Genomic DNA, 18,518 nt, shown 5'->3' on the forward strand with positions numbered 1-18,518 from the left:
ATAGGAAAAACGTGGTTTGAAGACAATACAATATTTTTTTTATTGTTGAGACAGAGACAAACAGAGCATGAACAGGGGAGGGTCAGAGAGAGAGGGAGACACAGAATCTGAAGCAGGCTCCAGGCTCTGAGGTGTCAGCACAGAGCCCGATGCAGGGCTCAAACTCACGAGCTGTGAGATCATGACCTGAGCCAAAGCCAGCCACTTAACCAACTGAGCCACCCAGACACCCCGACAATACAATATTTTTAAAATAAATTAAACTACAATAATCTAGGAAGGATTTGGGGAAATGTGGTGAAAGTATAACATTCTGAAAACTTCTCATGCCCAATTCTCTTATTTTTTAAGATTTTTAAAAATATTTTTAATGTTTTATTTATTTCTGAGAGAGAGATAGCATGAGCAGGGGAGGGTCAGAGAGAGAGGGAGAATCCATAACAGGCTCCAGGCTCTGAGTTACCAGTCAGCACAGAGCCCGACACAGGGCTTGAACCCACGAACCGTGAGACCATGACCTGAGCCAAAGTCAGACGCTTAACCGACTGAGCCACCCAGGTGTCCCTATTTTTTAAGATTTTATTTTTTTTAAATACTCTCTATACCCATTGTGGGGCTCGAACCCACAACCCCAAAAACAAGAGTCACATGCTCTACTGACTGGGCCAGCCAGGCCCTCTAACTGACCCCCAATTCCATAGATAAGGAAATCCTATTCCATAATTACCTTGCCATAAAGAAGGGTTTCCTCTGCATACCTGAAAAACTTTCTGCAAATAAAGTGTAGTGGTGAGGAAGGTGGACAGCTTACCTGTCTTGTTCTCCCCCAGTGCTCATAAACAGAGAATTTTCCCTTCTAGCAGCTCCTTTCTGCAGACATTGCCAAAAAGAAACCTCACACTGGGCCACAGCAATGATCTGCCTATGTAAAGGGATCTAAGAGGGAACAGATAATCTCTTATCTGTATATGCTTAAAACTAATTACCTTTTCTCTGATTTGCCAGTTTTTGTAAGTATAAGAACACTAAGAAACTGTAAAGACTACCACTATCTTTACCCAAAATCGTTTGTCAGGAAGAGGATCTGTAGAAAATGTATTTTACTATTCATAATCTGTAATTCAAAATGAATTACCATGATTCTGACTTAGCAATATCTGAGCACTTACAAACTCACAAATAAGTTTAAGGGGCAAAATGTTCTATCCTGACATATGCCTCTTTGGCATGTGGATTGTTTTAGGTTTATTATTTAAAATAATTTTTTAATGTTTATTTTTCAGAGAGAGAGAGAAAGAAAGCGTGAGTAGGGAAGGGGCAGAGAGAGAGAGAGGAAGACACAGAATCTGAAGCAGGTTCTAGGCTCTGAGCTGTCAGCACAGAGCCCCACGTGGGGCTTGAACCCACAAACTGTGAGATCATGATCTGGGCCAAAGTCAGATGCTTAATCAACTGAGCCAACCTGGTGTCCCTTAGGTTGACTATTTTTAAGAAACAGAAGGCTCAAGGGGCGCCTGGGTGGCTTAGTCGGTTAAGCGTCCGACTTTCGCTTAGGTCATGATCTCACGGTTCGTGGGTTCGAGCCCCACATTGGGCTCTGTGCTGACTGCCAGCTCAGAGCCTGTAGTCTGTTTCAGAGTCTGTGACTCCCTCTCTCTCTGACCCTCCCCTGCTCACGCTGTCTCTCTCTCTCTCTCTCTCCTAGAAATAAAATAAAAATATTTAAAAAAAAAAAAAGAAAGAAACAGAAGGCTCAAGAAGTTTTTCTTTTTTGCCTCCCTTGTAACCACCTAAGAGAATTTAGATAGAGGACCTATTCCAGGAAGGGAGCTAGCCCTATAGATATTTAAGTGTCGTATGAACTAGGTATGGTAGACAGGGAGGAAACTAACAAGATCCCTTTGATCTAAATCCTCTCTATGTCCTATTGTTTCTGTATGGCCCAAAAAACGTATTTACCCAACACTTAGTCTTTCTATTCTTCTTGTGAATTGCATTCTTTCCCTTCAAGCCTCAGACCCCTACCCTCTTCTCCTTAATCCAGAATGACATATATACTTCATTTTTCCTTTCTTTTTAATCTCATTTTAATGTGGGTTTCCCAATACCTATGTCATTAAATTTTGTTTTTCCTATTAATCCGTCTCATGTCAATTTCATTCTTAGACCAGCTAAAAGAACTTGAAGGGTAGAAGAAAATTCTTCCTCTCCAACATAACTCATACCATCCATCACAAGAATATTTATTGAATGAAAGGTAAATAGCTCCAGGGCCTTTCATTGATATCTTGACAAATGAAATAATTAGCATAACAGTGACTTATTAGTCCTCCTACAGGAAAGCATGCTAAGAAACCACAAAAAATTTATATCACATGTGCCAATATTTTCTACTTAAAAAAAGATATAGCACACTTAAACGTATAATTCCTAAAAAGATTTAATAAATATAATTCTGACTTACATGAGTACAACTTCTTTTCTTTTTTCAGTTTATTTATTTACTCTGAGAGACAGAGATAGTGAGTGGGGGAGGGACAGAGAGAGAGACTCCCAAGCACATGGGGCTGGAACTCACCAACCCCCCAGAGATCATGACCCAAGACAAAATCAAGAGTCAGTCTTGAATGCTGACAAAAACTGAGGACTGATGGATGTAGGGGGGAGGGGGGATGGGCATGGAGGAGGGCACTCGTGGGGATGAGCACTGGGTGTTATGTGGAAACTAATTTGACAATAAACTATTTGTAAAAAAAAAAAAAAAAATCAAGAGTCAGACGCTTAACTGACTGAGCCACCCAGGTGCCCCACAGGGGTACAACTTCTAAGAAACTCAAAGAATATATATCATCTTCACCTAGAATATTTGCTTCTTGGAAAGTAAGACAGATCTTTCCCCTAAAAGATCAAATCACTATTTTTTATGAAAAGTCAGCTAAACACTAACCAGATATTAAGGCTTCTAAATGTTTACATTCTTCTAAACCAAATGTTCCCCATTTTTGTCTTAAAGAGCCAGATAGTAAATATTTTTGCCTTGGCCAACCATATGGTCTCTGTCACAACTATTCAGAGTTGTGCAAAAGACTGCCAATATGTCAACAAATGGATATGGCTGGGTTCCAATTAATGTACTTACAAAAACAGGCAGAGAGCCAGATTTAGCCCTAGGGCCATGATTTGCTGACCTTTCCTCTAGAACTCACAGGTAATGCAAAACGAAGTGTGAGAGGGGCAGGAAATATCCCCTACCCTATTTTCCCACATGAATTGAGTTCAACCTTCTTGATTTCAAGAACTGTTTTCTAAATAGCACCTCAGGCAAGCAGACAAGAATCTCTCCTTTGTCTTCCTTGTTAGTATTCCAGATTGTTCCACAGACTCAGCGGAAGAAGTAAAGATGCAGAGGACATTTTCAGAGAAATCTTCTGTAATATGTGACTCAATCTCACTTCAAAGGGATCCTCTTCCACCCCAGAAAGTCATTTTAACCTCAAGTACCACTTCTCATCCCAAGGGAAATCAAGTATCAGAGTGTCTTAGGCTGCCATCTTGTGGCAGATTGGAGTATGGAAAGGGAAATGGTTGCACCAAGACAACTGCACGGGTGGAATGTCTACTCTGTAACAGGCACTCTGTAACATGTGCTGGATGCAAGAGCTATACAGGGAGCCAAAAATGCCACAGCCGCTTGTCCTCAAGGAGCTTACAATCTATAGGACAGAAGGTATTCATCCAAAAAAAATCGCACAAACACATGTAAAGTTAAAACCATGGAAAACGGTCTGAAGGAGACTTTCATGATGGTCTGAAAATGAATACGAGGGGCTCAACCCAGACACGAAAGGTGGAGAAAGCATCCCTGAAGATGAGATGATTAAAATGAGGTCTGGATATGGGCAGGGATGTTCCAGGTGAGATAAGGGAGTGAAGTTGCTTTCAGAGAAAGGCAACAGTGTCCGTAAAAACTCTGCAGCAGGAGGAAAGCAAGGGGGGCTCTGGTATGAGATAAGGCCAGGGAGGTAAAGAGAGGATGGTGCAGAGCCTCATAAACCATGAAAATGAGGGGGTTTTCTTTATCCTATAAGCAGAGTGAAACTATAACATGGTTTAAAGCAAGGAGGAGGGACAAAACCAGATCTACATTTCAAAAAGGTTGAACTGTGTATCAGTCAGGGTCCCAGTCAGGATACAGAAACTACACACTAATTGGAAGAGGAAAAGTTTAAATCAAGAATTACTAACTCTTTGGGGCGCCTGGGTGGTTCAGTCGGTTAAGCATCTGACTTCGGCTCAGGTCATGATCTCACGGTTCATGGATTCAAGCCCCGCGTTGGGCTCTCTGTTGACAGCCAGCTCAGAGCCTGGAGCCTGCATCAGATTCTGTGTCTCCCTCTCTCTCTGACCCTCCCCTGTTCACGCTGTCTCTCTCTCTCTCTCTCAAAAATAAATAAAACATTAAAAAATAAAAAAAAAATAAGAAACTCACCAAATTCACACCCGAAAAACAAACAACCCAGTGAAGAAATGGGCAGAAGAATTACTAACTCTTTAACAGGAGATTGAAGTAATGAGGGACTGGCCTATAAGACAGAAGGAAAATTATAAAAAATACAGGCATAGAAGACATAAGGAGCAGCCACTACCCAAGAAAGGGCCTCCCACTCGGAGGGCTGAGACCCTGACCTTGCTGGAGAGGAAACCTCTGTGACTCCCTGGATGGCAGAGAAGTCACAATGCTGCAACTTGCTGCAAATGCCCTCTCTAGGGTGCCAGGGGAAGCTCTTGAAAGGGAGGTGGTTTCCACTATGAAGCCACCTAAGGGGGGCATCCACGAGAAGTTTCTGACTGCTGGGTGCTGCTGGCCACAGTGCACTGCAGAAGCTGGGCGCAGGAACCCGGTTCTAGAGAAACTGGGCACAGCAAATCCGTACACACTGCAGGAGCCTGCACAGAGCAGTACATCCCAACTAGGAAAGAAAACCCCTTCCTCTTCCAGTGTCTCTCCAGTGCCCTCTGCTGACAAAGGTTAGCGTTGCGCCAGCTGGCAAAGGAAAAATATTTAAAGGCCCCAGCAGAGCAGGCAGTTTGAAGCCAGCACCCATCTTGTTAGTTCGGATGAGAAAACACTAAGGGTTATATCGTTCCCAGGCATGGTCGGAAAGGACATAAGGACAAACAGGCCCAAGAGACATACAAGTAGTTAGTACGAGCACTGACAGGCAGCTAATCAGCACTATCTTGAACACATAAGCACCGATGCATCTGATCTCAAACATAATAACGATATTTTTCAGAGTCCAAGTCTCTTGAGATAGAACAGGCCTCTGTGGGACCAGAAGTAACTAAGTAACATCTGTTAACATGACTATATGAACCTGCAATCAACAGCATCCACCTTCTCAAGAGACATCTGCCTCAAATTTTGTCCTTAAAAGCCCTCAGTTCTGGGGCACCTGGGTGGCTCAGTCGGTTGAGCATCTGACTTTGGCTAAGGCCCTAACCTCACAGGTTGTGAGTTTGAGCCCTGCATTGGGCTCTCTGCTGTCAGGACAGAGCCTGCTTCAGATCCTCTGCCCCCCTCTCTATATCAAAAATAAACATTTTTTTAAGAAGGAAAAAAACCTCCCTCACTTGTAAGCCATTGGGGAATTCGGTACTTTGAGCATTAGTTTCTCATTCTGCACACCAATAAATACACTATCTTTCTTCACTGCAAAAGCTCGGTGTCAGTCTTTTATTGGCTCGCTGTTCATGGAGCTGACAAAGTCTCATTTGGTTTGGTTTCAAAGGCACTGTGGATTTGAAGCTCAGGTTGGTCTCTATGTGGAGAGCCTCCTGAAAGAGGAGCAAATAGGCCAGGTAGGAGGTACTAAGTAGTCCAGGAGAGAGAGGAGAACATGATATTAACCTGAAAGGTGCTACACAATATACGTTAATAAGTTCCACTGTGGATTACAGAAAAGACACCAAACAGCATGGTTTATGTCCCTGTGCTCCCTGGATTTGCGGACGTGCTGCCTTGGAAGGCATGGCTAAGAGAGCAAAGACGGTCGGCTGTCATGGGTCCTAAGACAAGAAATTGATAGCGTCAGCTGCACTGAGGCGATTGTTTGCATGCAAAAGGCACAGGTGTAGTACCGCTCCCAAGAGACAGACTTGCCAAGCTTACCATACACACCAGGCACAATCAAAACTACACCGAACCCATGCAAACACTTCCACAGTCAGGCTTGCAAAAGCAGGCCTTTGATCTAAAAAGTTACTAGAGAAAAATGAGCATAATTTGTAACAAAACATCATTCCTATTTTTAAAAAGCTTTTAAATGAATGATTTTTTTTTTTTTTTTTTTTAACAGCCAGCAAGGCTGGCCTTCATACGGCTTTCAATTAACCCCTGGTCTCAAGATCATCACAAGGGCAGGGTCCGGGTGAAAAGGGTAAAGTGCCACAGCTTCTCTCTAAGGAGTCACCCCTCATCCCTCCAAAACATTAGTATCACTAGCTGGCAGAACTTGAATACTGCCTGAGAAGCCAGGATTTGAAGTAAATTTGTCAACAACTAAAGTTTACTAAACACGAAAACAAACAGCAGTTACAATGGCTCCTTCTGCATAATGGAACTAAGGGGGGGGAGTGATTTTTTTTTTAAATAAACCCTTCTATGTGGTTTGATTTTTTTTTTTTGTTAAATGTTTTATTTATTTCTAGGAGAGAGAGACAGCGTGAGCAGCGGAGGGTCAGAGAGAGAGGGAGTCACAGACTGAAACAGGCTCCAGGCTCCGAGCTGGCAGTCAGCACAGAGCCCGACGCGGGGCTCGAACCCACAAACCGCGAGATCATGACCTAAGCGAAAGTCGGAAAGTCGGACGCGCTTAACCGACTAAGCCACCCAGGCGCCCCTGGTTTGATATTTTTTAACCAGCCCTGAAATAAAGGTGGAGAGAAGCATTCAAATGAATAAAGTCATTATATCATTATAACACTGGACTGGAATTTTAATTACTCAAAGATTACTCTTGGGTCTGAAAGTGATTTAAGGACTTGTTATTATCTGAGAGTGGCTGAAAAAGATATAAGACATGCCGGAGATGGTCTGTGGGGAAAGAACACAGTGTCCCTCTGCTGGCGCTTCTTTGATCTCAGCTCTTTCAATATAAGGGCACTCGCAGGAAGTGCGCCAAAAAAGAACTGTTTAGAATTGAGTTCTGCTATGAAGGAGGGCACTTGTTGTGATGAGCATGGGGTGCTGTAAGTAAGTGATGATGAATCACTAAATTCTACACATGAAACTAAAACCAGTGTTACGCTGTATGTTAACTGGGATTTAAATTAAAACTTGGATAGGAAAAAAAAGAATTGGGCTCTGCTTGTTCAGTGGAACTAAGATTTGGACAACTCTGAATCTAGCCTTCATTTCTGAGATAGAGTTGAACAAGTTCCTTTATTCAATGAAAGTTCTCCTTGCTTCCTGCAGACGGATTTTGATAATGCTGTATCATCCAAACAAAACTCTTCCTGTTTTGGTGGCATTAATCAATATATAAAAATCTTTGGAGGTATGAATCAGTAGTGAAACAGATCATCCTGGTGGTGAGTTTGCAAAGGAGGACTTGGCGAACAACCTTGCATCCATCATCATGACCATAAAGATATGAAAGAGTGAGGGTACAGTTTGAAAGAGGAGTTGGATGGAGGATGTCTTTGGAGAGCGCTGCTGATCTTCCAACCAAAGGTGATGGGTATGAGAGGCCTGCCTCTAACTTCAGGGTGAGACCTCCCCAGGCTCCGCCAGCAAGCCTGCAGCGAGGAGCTGTGGTGGACTGCCGTCTGACTCCCACCTAGGAAGGATGGAGAATAATGTTGCCTTCCAGGTGTGGGAAATTATCAGGGCGGGTTCTTTTTCTCGTGGAGCACTTTCAGAGGTTCCTCTGGCAATGCCTCTCCTCCAGCAAGGCCTCTCCTCCAGCAAGCCCCTCAACACGTGCATCTAGCAGTACAACTCCAGCCCCCTCTGCTGAGGTCCCCTCACCTCCGAGAAAGGCCCTTTAGGAGAGTGCTTCTCCAGGTGACCACCACGCAAGCTCCCTGCCACAGACCCTCTTCTCATAACTGCAACTGGTTCCTAAATCTAATTCCGCCCATGGGAAAGTAACGGCATTTGCCCCACCTGCAAAGCTTTGAAGTAACAGTCTGCCTGCCAGCCATAATTAACGGTCCAAGAAAAAAATATTAGTACTTAAACACACCAACACACACACTCTAAATTTCTGGGTTGTATGGGTGGGACCGCAAAATAGTCTATCACATGTACATAACCATATTTTAAATAATGAATTACTATTGGGAGACGGTTAGATCGCCATCAATTTTTTATTAACACAATCCCTACAAATCAAACTGCGGGGGTCACGTGGGACTCCAGTCGGCACACCGTCCAGATTCTGACGCTCTGGAGACACACGCCAGGGCCCTGCGGCCTCGGCGCCTGCGCACTGGAGCCGCCTCGCTCTCCGTGGCGCCTAGAGCGCGCGTGCGTCGTTCTGTCCCGTTTTCCAGACCCATCTTCCCGGCTCACCTTACCCTCTTAGGGAAATGCAGTCTTTCCTCCCCTGCTTCCTTGTGGAACCTGCGTCAAGACGGCTAAGGCTGGCTTCTGGAATAAACCGCGTCCTACAGGGACAGCCACGGACCCCCTGCCCCAAAGCACCCGTTTACCGGTCTGGTCGGCCCGGGGGACTGGGCAGGGCTCCAAGGAGGCAGAGAGCCAATCAGGACCGAGGCCCCGCCCCCTTCCGCACCCCTGCCCCAGACTGATGGTATTCTTCAGGATTTGTTGGGAGGGTTAAAGAAAGTACTAAAAGTTCCTGATGCTTAAAGAGCATAGATAATTTGTAGCTACTATTACCTGCCTCCATGTCTACTTACTTCCTTAACGGTCTTAGTAGTAATTTGGCTTCACTTCTCCGGGATTAATCTTGTGTTCAATCATCTATCACTTTCTCAAGAACTTATTAGTTGTCATTCCCGTGGCCTCCACTTTATACTTTTCTAACTGGACCCTCTCCTTCGGCCTATTTCCCGAATCATTTGTACACGAATATCCTCCTGTAGTCTTGGATCCTCAATGCTATCTCCGCTTTTCCTGGTCTTTCTTCCTATCTCATGAAAACTGTAAAAAGGTTACCACATCCATCTCTTCATCCCTCCCACCCCATTTACTTCACTGGACTCTGGCTCCACTAAAACTATCCCCAGGAAGTGCCATTAGATCCAGTGAACGAACACTTCCATGCTATGCTCTCTACACAAGACACAGGTGCTGTAATCTCTGTAAACCCCTCTGCCCAGCCACTGCTATTCATAATGCACACACACCTCGTTTTCCTACCTCTCTGGTCACTATCTGCCACGAGTTTGCCTTCCTTGTCCTGTCTCCCTCTGTTTGTTCCCAGACCACACTAGTCCTGTTTCTTTCACTCTCCATTCATAGGTGAGCTCTTTCATGTCATTAAGGTGATTGAGGTCATTGTTTTGGAGTGTCAGTGACCCCAAGTCTACACCTCTAGCCTAGATCTATCTCCTGAACTTCAGACTCTTGGTTATCCCATAGGAACCTCAGACTTAACACCTCAAACACTTACCTTTTCCAGCAAACCTGCTTCAGTTTCTCTATGTTATTGCCTTCCTGTGCTCATCTCCGTGGATGGCATCATGTGCTGTCTCAAACCAGAAATTGAGGCGCTACCTTAGGCTCCTCCCTGTCTCTCTTGCCCACAGTTCTGGGTCTGTTCCCTGGAAAACAGATTCTTGAGACTTGTGTGCAAGTGGCTTACTGGGGGGGGGAGAGGGAGGAGACATGCTCTCAGGAAGAGCACCTGTGAGGCCTAAGGGAGGAAAGATGAGGTGGGAGGGGGTTGAACAGTTGATGTAGTTCAAACAGTGGCCTCAGCCAATCCTACTCAACCTTGAATGGCCCTTCACTGAGGCAATGGGTGGAGCACATGCCCCCCCAATTAACCTGTCACTGCAAGTGGCCTGCTTTCAGGAAGGGGTGTGACCAGAGGTAAGATGGCTCTCTTTGTTGCGGGCCAATTCCTGTAGAGAGTCTAGGCTGAGAGGCATTGGCCATCAAAACTCCTAGCCTGTGGGGTGCCTGGCTGGCTCAGTCAGTTAAGCGTTTGACTCTCGATTTTGGCTCAAGTCATGATCTCAACGTTCGTGGGACTGAGTCCCCTGCGTCGGGCTCTGCACTGACAACATGGACACTGCTGGGGATTCTGTGTCTCTCCCTCTCTCTCAGCCCCTCCCTCACCCACACGAGTGTGCTTTCTCCCTCTAAAAATAAACTTTTTTTTTTTAATTCCCAGCATCTGGAGAGATGAGTGAGTAGTCTACAAGAGGGAAACTGGACATCACACCACAGTACCCACTACACCCCCACACTCTGTTGGTTACCAAGTGTTTTACTGATTTCAACATTTTAATTTCAAATAAGATCCCTCATTCTTCAGACTAGTCTCTTTACTATTCAAAAAAAATGAGTTTAAATTTTTTAATTAAAAATAAATTTTTAATGTTTATATTTGAGAGAGAGAGAGAGAGTGTGTTTGAAGGGGAGGGGCAGAGAACGAGGAAGACAGAGAATCCAAAGCAGGCTCCAGGTTCTGAGCTTTCAGGACAGAGCCCGACGCGGGGCTCTAACCCATGAACTGTGAGATCATGACCTGAGCCAAAGTCGGTGCTTAACCAACTGAACCACCCAGGCGCCCCCAAAATATAGGAATCGAAGTGCACCAAGCGCTGTGGCAGGAACAAAGTAATGGGTGAAACAGACATAGTTCCTCCTTCCAAAATACTTACAGTCTAGTTGGGAAGTGAATAGCCATCCAAATATATACTTTTAAAACTATGGTAAGTGTTCTGAAGAAAAATTAAAAGTGCAGAATGCTATGAGATCTTAGAAGAAGGGAGGCTTAGAGCGCCCGGGTGGCTCGGTCGGTTAAGCGTCCGACTTTGGCTCAGGTCATGATCTCACGGTNTGTCAAAGACAAGGGGCACCTGTGTGGCGGCTTAGTCAGTTAAGCATCTGACTTTGGTTCCATGGCTTAGTCAGTTAAGCATCTGACTTCGGTTCAGGTCATGATCTCATGGGTCATGAGTTCAAGTCCCGTGTCAGGCTCTCAGCCTGCCTCAAATTCTGGGTCTTCTCTCTCTGCCCCTTCCCCGCTTGCACTCTCTCTCTCTCTCTCAAAAATAAATAAACATTAAAAACATTTTTAAAAAGGTCAAAGATGAGTGGGCATTAATTAGGTGCGAGCTTGGTTGTTAGGCTGAGGTGGGAGGGAGAGGAACGGACAAGGTAAGGAAACTGCCTTTGCAAAGTCTCATGACAGATGGAACAAGAGCTCGTGGACCAAAAAGGCCAGCAAAACTGGAATGCAGACACTGAGAGGCAAGAGCCATAAGAGATGAAAATGAAGAGGCAGGCAGGGGCCAGGTAATGCAGAGCTAAATATACGGGTCTTTTTTCCTAAAAGTAATGGAAGCCGCTGAAGTTTTAATCTGTCTAGCATAAATGATATACCTCAAACAGAATATTCAACTACCCCAATCGGTGTAGATAAAATGGATGATATAGACATACAAAACGGTTAAAAGCTAAATTCTGCCAATGCTAAGTGCTGGGAGCAAAACATAGCTATATATTCAAAGCAGGTAATATTACTACAACAGCCTGCTTCTCCACCTCTAATGCCTACTTGTGGTTCCTCTGAACAGTAACACCTACCTCTTCGTGACTGCGTGCTAAATGCTAGTGTGTTAAGTGCTTTGCATAAATTAGATGACTAAATAAAACATCTTTGCAAAGTGGGCATATTTAGACACTGAGATACAGAGAGTGCAACTTGTATAAGTCCTCACAGTCAGTAAATGGCAGAGTAAGACAGGAAGCCAGATGCCCAATTATGAAGCTAAAGCTTTTGTCTAATACACTGTAAGACTAAGCTTCTGAAACACCCAATCTCACCTAACTTGAGTTTTTCCACACTGCCTTGGACTTCCTCCCATCGTGCCCAACTCATGAGATCACACCTGTTTCATAAATTGATGTCAACCTAACCTCATACAATAAATCACAGGCTACATTTTGAGGGCCATCCCTAGAACCAGAGCACTTTCTCCTGGTTGAGTTCATTGGTCCTGACTTATTCCCTCCTCACCAGCCTAGGATTTTGATGTCCCTGTCTTCTAGCAGCTAAACCCAACAGTTTATTTAAAAAAAATATTTGCTAGAAAAAGACAAACTACCTGAATACGAGCCAAAGAGAAACAAGGGGGCACATCAATCTTCTCATAATAGTTTTATTACCCTGCTTTTGATTTTCTACACTCTCTATTCCTAATCAAGAGGATGTTCCAAATTGTAGGTTTATAAAGTTATGAAAATGCCCACTAGATGTCAGCCTTGAGCTGCAATGGGATTTCCTGGGATGTGGCCAGAGAAGCTGTTTCAGAGAGCGCAAGAAATGGGGAAAGAAAAAAAAAAAGGTTTAGAATTTAGGGGATTTCTTTTGTAGTGTAAACCAAAATTGGAATTGTGGTTAGCTCTTTGTACCAACACAATAGTTTGATTTTTCAACAAGTATAATTAGGCCAATACATTAGATCATGTAACTTCTCTGCTCAGCAAGCTCTAATATGTTTCCTTCTCATTCAGAGTAAAAACTCCTTACCACAGCCTATAAATACCCCACTCCTCCATCCCCATTCTCACCCACTCAGCCACACTCACCCCTGAACACACCTGGACATTGTGGCCACCTGAGTTCTCAAGATAGGCTTTCCTGGACACCCTTTGTAAAATGGCACTCATCCTGCACCACACCACCCATATGACTTATTTTCCTTCTAATACTTACCACCACCTGACACACTACATTTACGGTCAGTCTCTCTCTAGAAGAGACTTCAAAGAGTCATTTGTTTTCATTCAGTAAATGCTTGTTAAATACCTAATATAAAGAAGGCACTGAATTATGGGAAGTAAGAGAGACATTATCTTATTGATGAGAAGCACAGAAAGTCTCTTGCTCTTAACTCATATAACATCTCAGAGAGAATGCATGCACAATATTTTAAAAGGTTTTATAAAAAGAACTATTTGACAATCATGGCTGCCCACTGTGAAAAACAAAAACCTGATGGAACAGCAAAAACATGATGCATTCATTCACCTGTAGGCCTATTTACTACCCTGCCTCCAAATAGAAGATTGTTCAATTCTTAAACCCTCCCTGGCAGAGGTCTTCTGCAGAGTAGGAGCCTTTCTTTGTGGATAACCCATCCCCTTCCCCTGCATTTGAAATCCAAATTTGCCTTGTCCTCAACAACAATAAAAGCCACCCAGTTACCTTTCTCCAGATTATTCAGTATGCACTATTTAAAGGTGTCCCTGGCTTGATCTTTAACTCAAAACTGAGCTGTATTTTTGCCCAGAAGACTCAATTAACTTTCATTATCTCCATGTCCATTCTCCCATTCCTATACCTCATGCCCCTGGGGCGAGGGGGGGAGGGGGGAATCATCATTGTCCTTTCTGCAAAAGAAAAAAAAAAAAGAAAGTGAAAGTCAAGAAAAATAACCCACCATATGCATATGGTCTGGCATCCATCAAACTATTAGAGGAGTAAATTCAGGCTCCTCTAGACCCAAATCAATTATTTAGCCTCTTTCCAACCCCTCCACCCTCACAGATACTGTCATTCTAATGGAAAGGAAGGAAGGAAGGAAGGAAGGAAAGGAAGGAAGGAAGGAAGGAAGGAAGGAAAGAAGGAAGGAAGGAAGATGCTTGAGCAGATGATCGCTGGAAGATGATTTTTTAAGAATATGGAATAACTAGTAAATCTTAAAAGTTTTCCTCTCCAACACAGACGTGTCTGTAATGCTGCTGATGTTTAATATGATAACATGTAGGAGTTTCAAGTAGAGAACATTTTGGCACACTTTCCCATGGACCTACAACCTATGATCTATTTGGATACTTTTTCTCCTTTTGAAGAAAATTTAGTCCTATTTCTTTAAAGTTGACAAGCATATTAATGTTTCCCTCCGAAATCTTCTCCATCGCTTTGAACTATAGCCAAGCTTATCCCATGCATAATCCTGTTAATTTATGTCTTCTCCTTATGGAAACATTCCAAATAAATGTGGCCACTTGAAAGGTGCTAATACAATTAAAATGACAAACTCATTTCCATGGATTTTATTTTACCTTAAAACAAGATATCTATATAACCAGTTTGTTGAGAATTTAAAGCTTACTTAGATAAAATGCCTAATGAGATACTAAGTTATGAATATTAGCCCTTAAGATTTTAAGGATAATTTGGCTGCTTTATAACATTATGCTGTAGACAAACTTCAGCCAGGAGTTGGACTCACAACAAGAAATTGAACCAAACTCCCCAGACCGTGGTGCTCACTGTAGTTCTAAATCTAAGCTTAGGGCAGTATTTATTATCTCTCTTATTTTAAAGTGAATTATATCAGGAAAGCTTGGAAGTCAGCCAATGTTTGAAGATAAAGAATTCCTGCTCTCACAAAGGTAATGGCCAGACTGATCAGAAGAAAATTGTTCTTGAAATGAGAGCCCAAGAATTGTTCAGAAAAATAGCTTAATTTAGAAGTTAGCCAACTTCTTTACCTGTTCCTTCCTTCAAAGTCCAACTGCCCCAATTTTCTCATAAAAACACACAATTTCACTTATCTTGTACTTCATCTAACAACCATGTTCCTCCAGTCGTCTCCTCTGGGCTGTAATCTGTAATATCCTACCCTCCTACCCTCCACTCGGTCCTACCAAAGAGATGAGCACCTCAATTCAGTGTGTCCAAACTAGGCCTTCAAGTAGTAATATCTACCTTCGCCGGGCTGCTTAACTCTGCACATTAGGCCCCAACAGCACAAACCAGGTTGTGGCTTCAAACTGAACCATACATTCTGATGTAGTCGGTTTTCTAGCCCAGGAGTCCCAATCTCTCGGTCTCCAGTCTGGTTATCTGCATCACCTGAGGTGAGGTCTTCCATTTCCACTGCTCTCTCTGGGTAAGCATGTGGGCTTCACTACTAGCTGACACAATGAACTCTGCTTCCACTCCACAAACCTTGCTGCTCTCCCCCACTGCCACCCTAGAGCAGGCAAGGAGACAGGAGAGTCTATCTCTTGTCTTAGGTCTAAGTCTATTTTCCAACAGAATTTACCAGGTGCTCTATATATGGGAGATTTCCTGGACCTCTGCCCAGCCAGTAATAAAGACGGTCTCCATTTTGCTGGCAACCCTTATATAAACTCTTCTATCAGCCAGAACCTTGGAGAAAAGAAAATGGGCTACCATCAAACCCCATCTTCAAACTCTAATACATTTGTGATGCCATGAGTCAGATCTAACACCACAGACACCAAGGAATTAGATTTGCAACCAAAGTACCCACAGTGAGATTGAGGCTCATGCCACAACCATGGCAACTGATAGGAGTAGCTACATAAAACCGGGCAATTGGCCTTGGTCAGTGTACCAAGTTATAGCAGCTTTTACTGTAATGTCAGCTGCTTTGACACTAGAGTGTCAATCACAACTCTACCTGGAATCTTCAGGTGCCAAACAATTGATAGTAGAAAAAAAAGAAACAAAAAACATACATTCTAAAAATCAGGAGTAGCTTTTCTTTGTACCATACAATAAGCAAGCAGAAATCTAGCCATAAGCAGATACAGGTAGGAGAAAAGCTCTCACAGCGCCCTTTAAACTAAAAGGTAATGCTACTTCTCAAAGACTTTGGAGCCCCAGTGGATAGGACAACATGCTTGCTACAGCCAAGAAAGGATCACTTCAAATAAGGCTTCTCTTCTTCAAGCATGGGTGAGAATCATAATGGCTAGATTAGGCAGACCTCTAGTGTGGGAACTTATGGAGTACAGGCATGGTTCCCCTTTGGTATACAGGCTATGTCAAGGGTCTAGTAACCAAGGTTCTCATGGTAGAGAGTAAAAGCAGCAGCAGGGGAATGTAGTCTTAGAATCCCTGGACAGAATGTCAGATTTCCTATCTCAGTGAATGGCATAGCTAGCCCAAGTTCCAGCTATCATTTGCTCCCCATCACAACCCACATCCAAGTTTATCCCATTCATAGTTCTGTTAAGACTGTAAGTCCAGTGCTACTCTCCCACCTAGAAATATACAAGGAACCTAGAAACATTTCTCTCTGCCTCTGGTATGCTAACAAGAGCATCCTTTCATAAACATAAATCATGGCTCTCCATGGCTTAAAAATGGCTCTCTTAAGGGCTTTGACATAAACCCAAAATACTTCACACAACATCTCTAGCTGAATCTTGCTTTGAATTGTTATTCAGCTGACTATTAGTGTTCAAATGCATCTGAAGTTCTCTTCTCTAGCTTTCTCTGGCAGCTCCTCACCAGCTTGTTAGATGCTCTTCCTCTACATTCCCATCATTTTTTCCTTAAATCTGAGGCTCCTATCACAATGATGTTGGGTTACCTAGCTCCTCCATCAAGGGAAAAGCTCCATAAGTGGAGGAATCATGTCTTTTATGATAGATATCATATGAGAGATAGATATCATCTGATAGCTAGCATATGGGAGGCTCTCCGAGTGCTGGTGACCCAAAGATGAATACAATACAGCTCCTGCCCTTGAGAAGCATAGTCTAGTCTCAAAGGCAGTTAAACAAATAAGCTAGAACAATGTAAGCACTATGACAGATGTATCATCAAAATTCTGTATAAGCATCTTCCATCCCTATAGTTCCATCATCATCTTATACTTACCACTAGTCACATTGCTGAATTTTTGCCGGTCTCCCAGAATACTGTAAGCCTGAGATAAGGGTTGGGAAAGGGGAGGGAGGGAGGGACACAGACTGTGTTCTATTCATCTTTGAATCTTCAGTGCCTCACATAGAAGCTGGCATATAAAGGTGCTGTATATATTGAATATACGGAGTAATTAATCATACCCTTCCTAGGGGGTGGGAGGTGACCAAAGCAAGCTAAAATGAGAAAATTGACATTATCACTGAACCTGAAAGTCATCTCCCAGAATGAAAGGAAGACAAATGGCATAAGCAAAGCCATCAAGAGGCTGTGCAGGTGGGGGAGCGGGGGGAGGGAAGGATGGGCCTAGACAAGCACAGCTGATTTTAGGAAGATGTCCAAAGTAAAGTCAAAGCCTGAGTATATTCTGCCACTCTGCTCCATCCTCTCAGGGATCCTTGGGTGTCCTAAAAGACTCACAGTGAAGAGATACTTACCCTAGGTCCCCTATCGACTTATGAAATACACTGAAGAATTCTGACCTGGTAAGGACAGCTATAAATCCTCACATATCACATAATTCAGAGGCAGCCAGTCACAAGAATAGCACACAAAATTCAGCACTAAGGCTTCTTCATTTCTTATTCACTACAGACCAGGTACTAGCATGCCCAAAATTCAAACAGAACTGAGACCACAGCCATCATTCCCCATAGTCTTGACTCAAATATGCTGGAACAATTTATTTGGGGAATGTAAACTGTATTTTTTTTTACTAAGGTTCAATAAAAGAAGCTATAGAAAACACGTCTCAAAAGGGAAAAAGGCCCAGTAATTTCATGTAATGGAATTACACAGTTAACAATGATTCTGTGAAATTACTTTCTGTAACACAACCCATGCTCTTTAGTTGGTGGAGTCACAATGAACTTCAAACTTTGTTCTACACCAAACCCTTAAATGTGCATCAATGGCAAAGAATGAAGTCAAAATGAAAATACTGTATTTTGGTTTATATTTTTAATTGATGAAAACTTGAAGGAAGTTCACACACACACACCGATACACAATACAATCTCTGAACTTCCATGCTTCTCTTATCGCTATTTCACATTTGGCCTGTTTTTTAACAAATGAGTCAGAACCAGGTCATCAAAAACTCTCAGAGTAAAGCCCATAAATCTATCATGTGTAGAAGACAGAGCTGCACCTCTGAGGCTCCATGGCCTCAGTGCCTATAGTTGTTGCATGGTTTGCCTCATAAAAAGGAAAAAAAGGATAAATCCCACTCATAGTTTTATTGAATAAATTGTTTAGACTCTAACATGTATAATTTCAAAAACACAGAAAAATGGGGTGCCTGGGTGTCTCAGTTGGTTAAGTGGCCGACTCTTGATCTCAGCTCAGGTCAGGATCTGGTGGTTCATGAGTTCAAGCCCCACATCGGGCTCTGCGCTGATGCTGTGGAACCTGTTTGGGATTCTGTCTCTCCTTCTCTCTGCCCTTCCCCCTGTTTGTGCTCCCTCTTAAAAGTATAAATAAACATTAAAAATTATTTTTTAAAAAAACACAGAAGAGTAAAACAAAATCTATTTCGTGTTGTCTGAAACTTTTGAAATAAGAAATGTTGACTAGAATATTCTTTGCATTAAATGGCAATGTATGATTTTGCAGCCTATA

This window comes from Crocuta crocuta, unplaced genomic scaffold (genome assembly GCF_008692635.1).
Source record: "Crocuta crocuta isolate KB4526 unplaced genomic scaffold, BGI_CrCroc_1.0 scaffold431, whole genome shotgun sequence".
Lineage (NCBI taxonomy): Eukaryota > Metazoa > Chordata > Mammalia > Carnivora > Hyaenidae > Crocuta > Crocuta crocuta.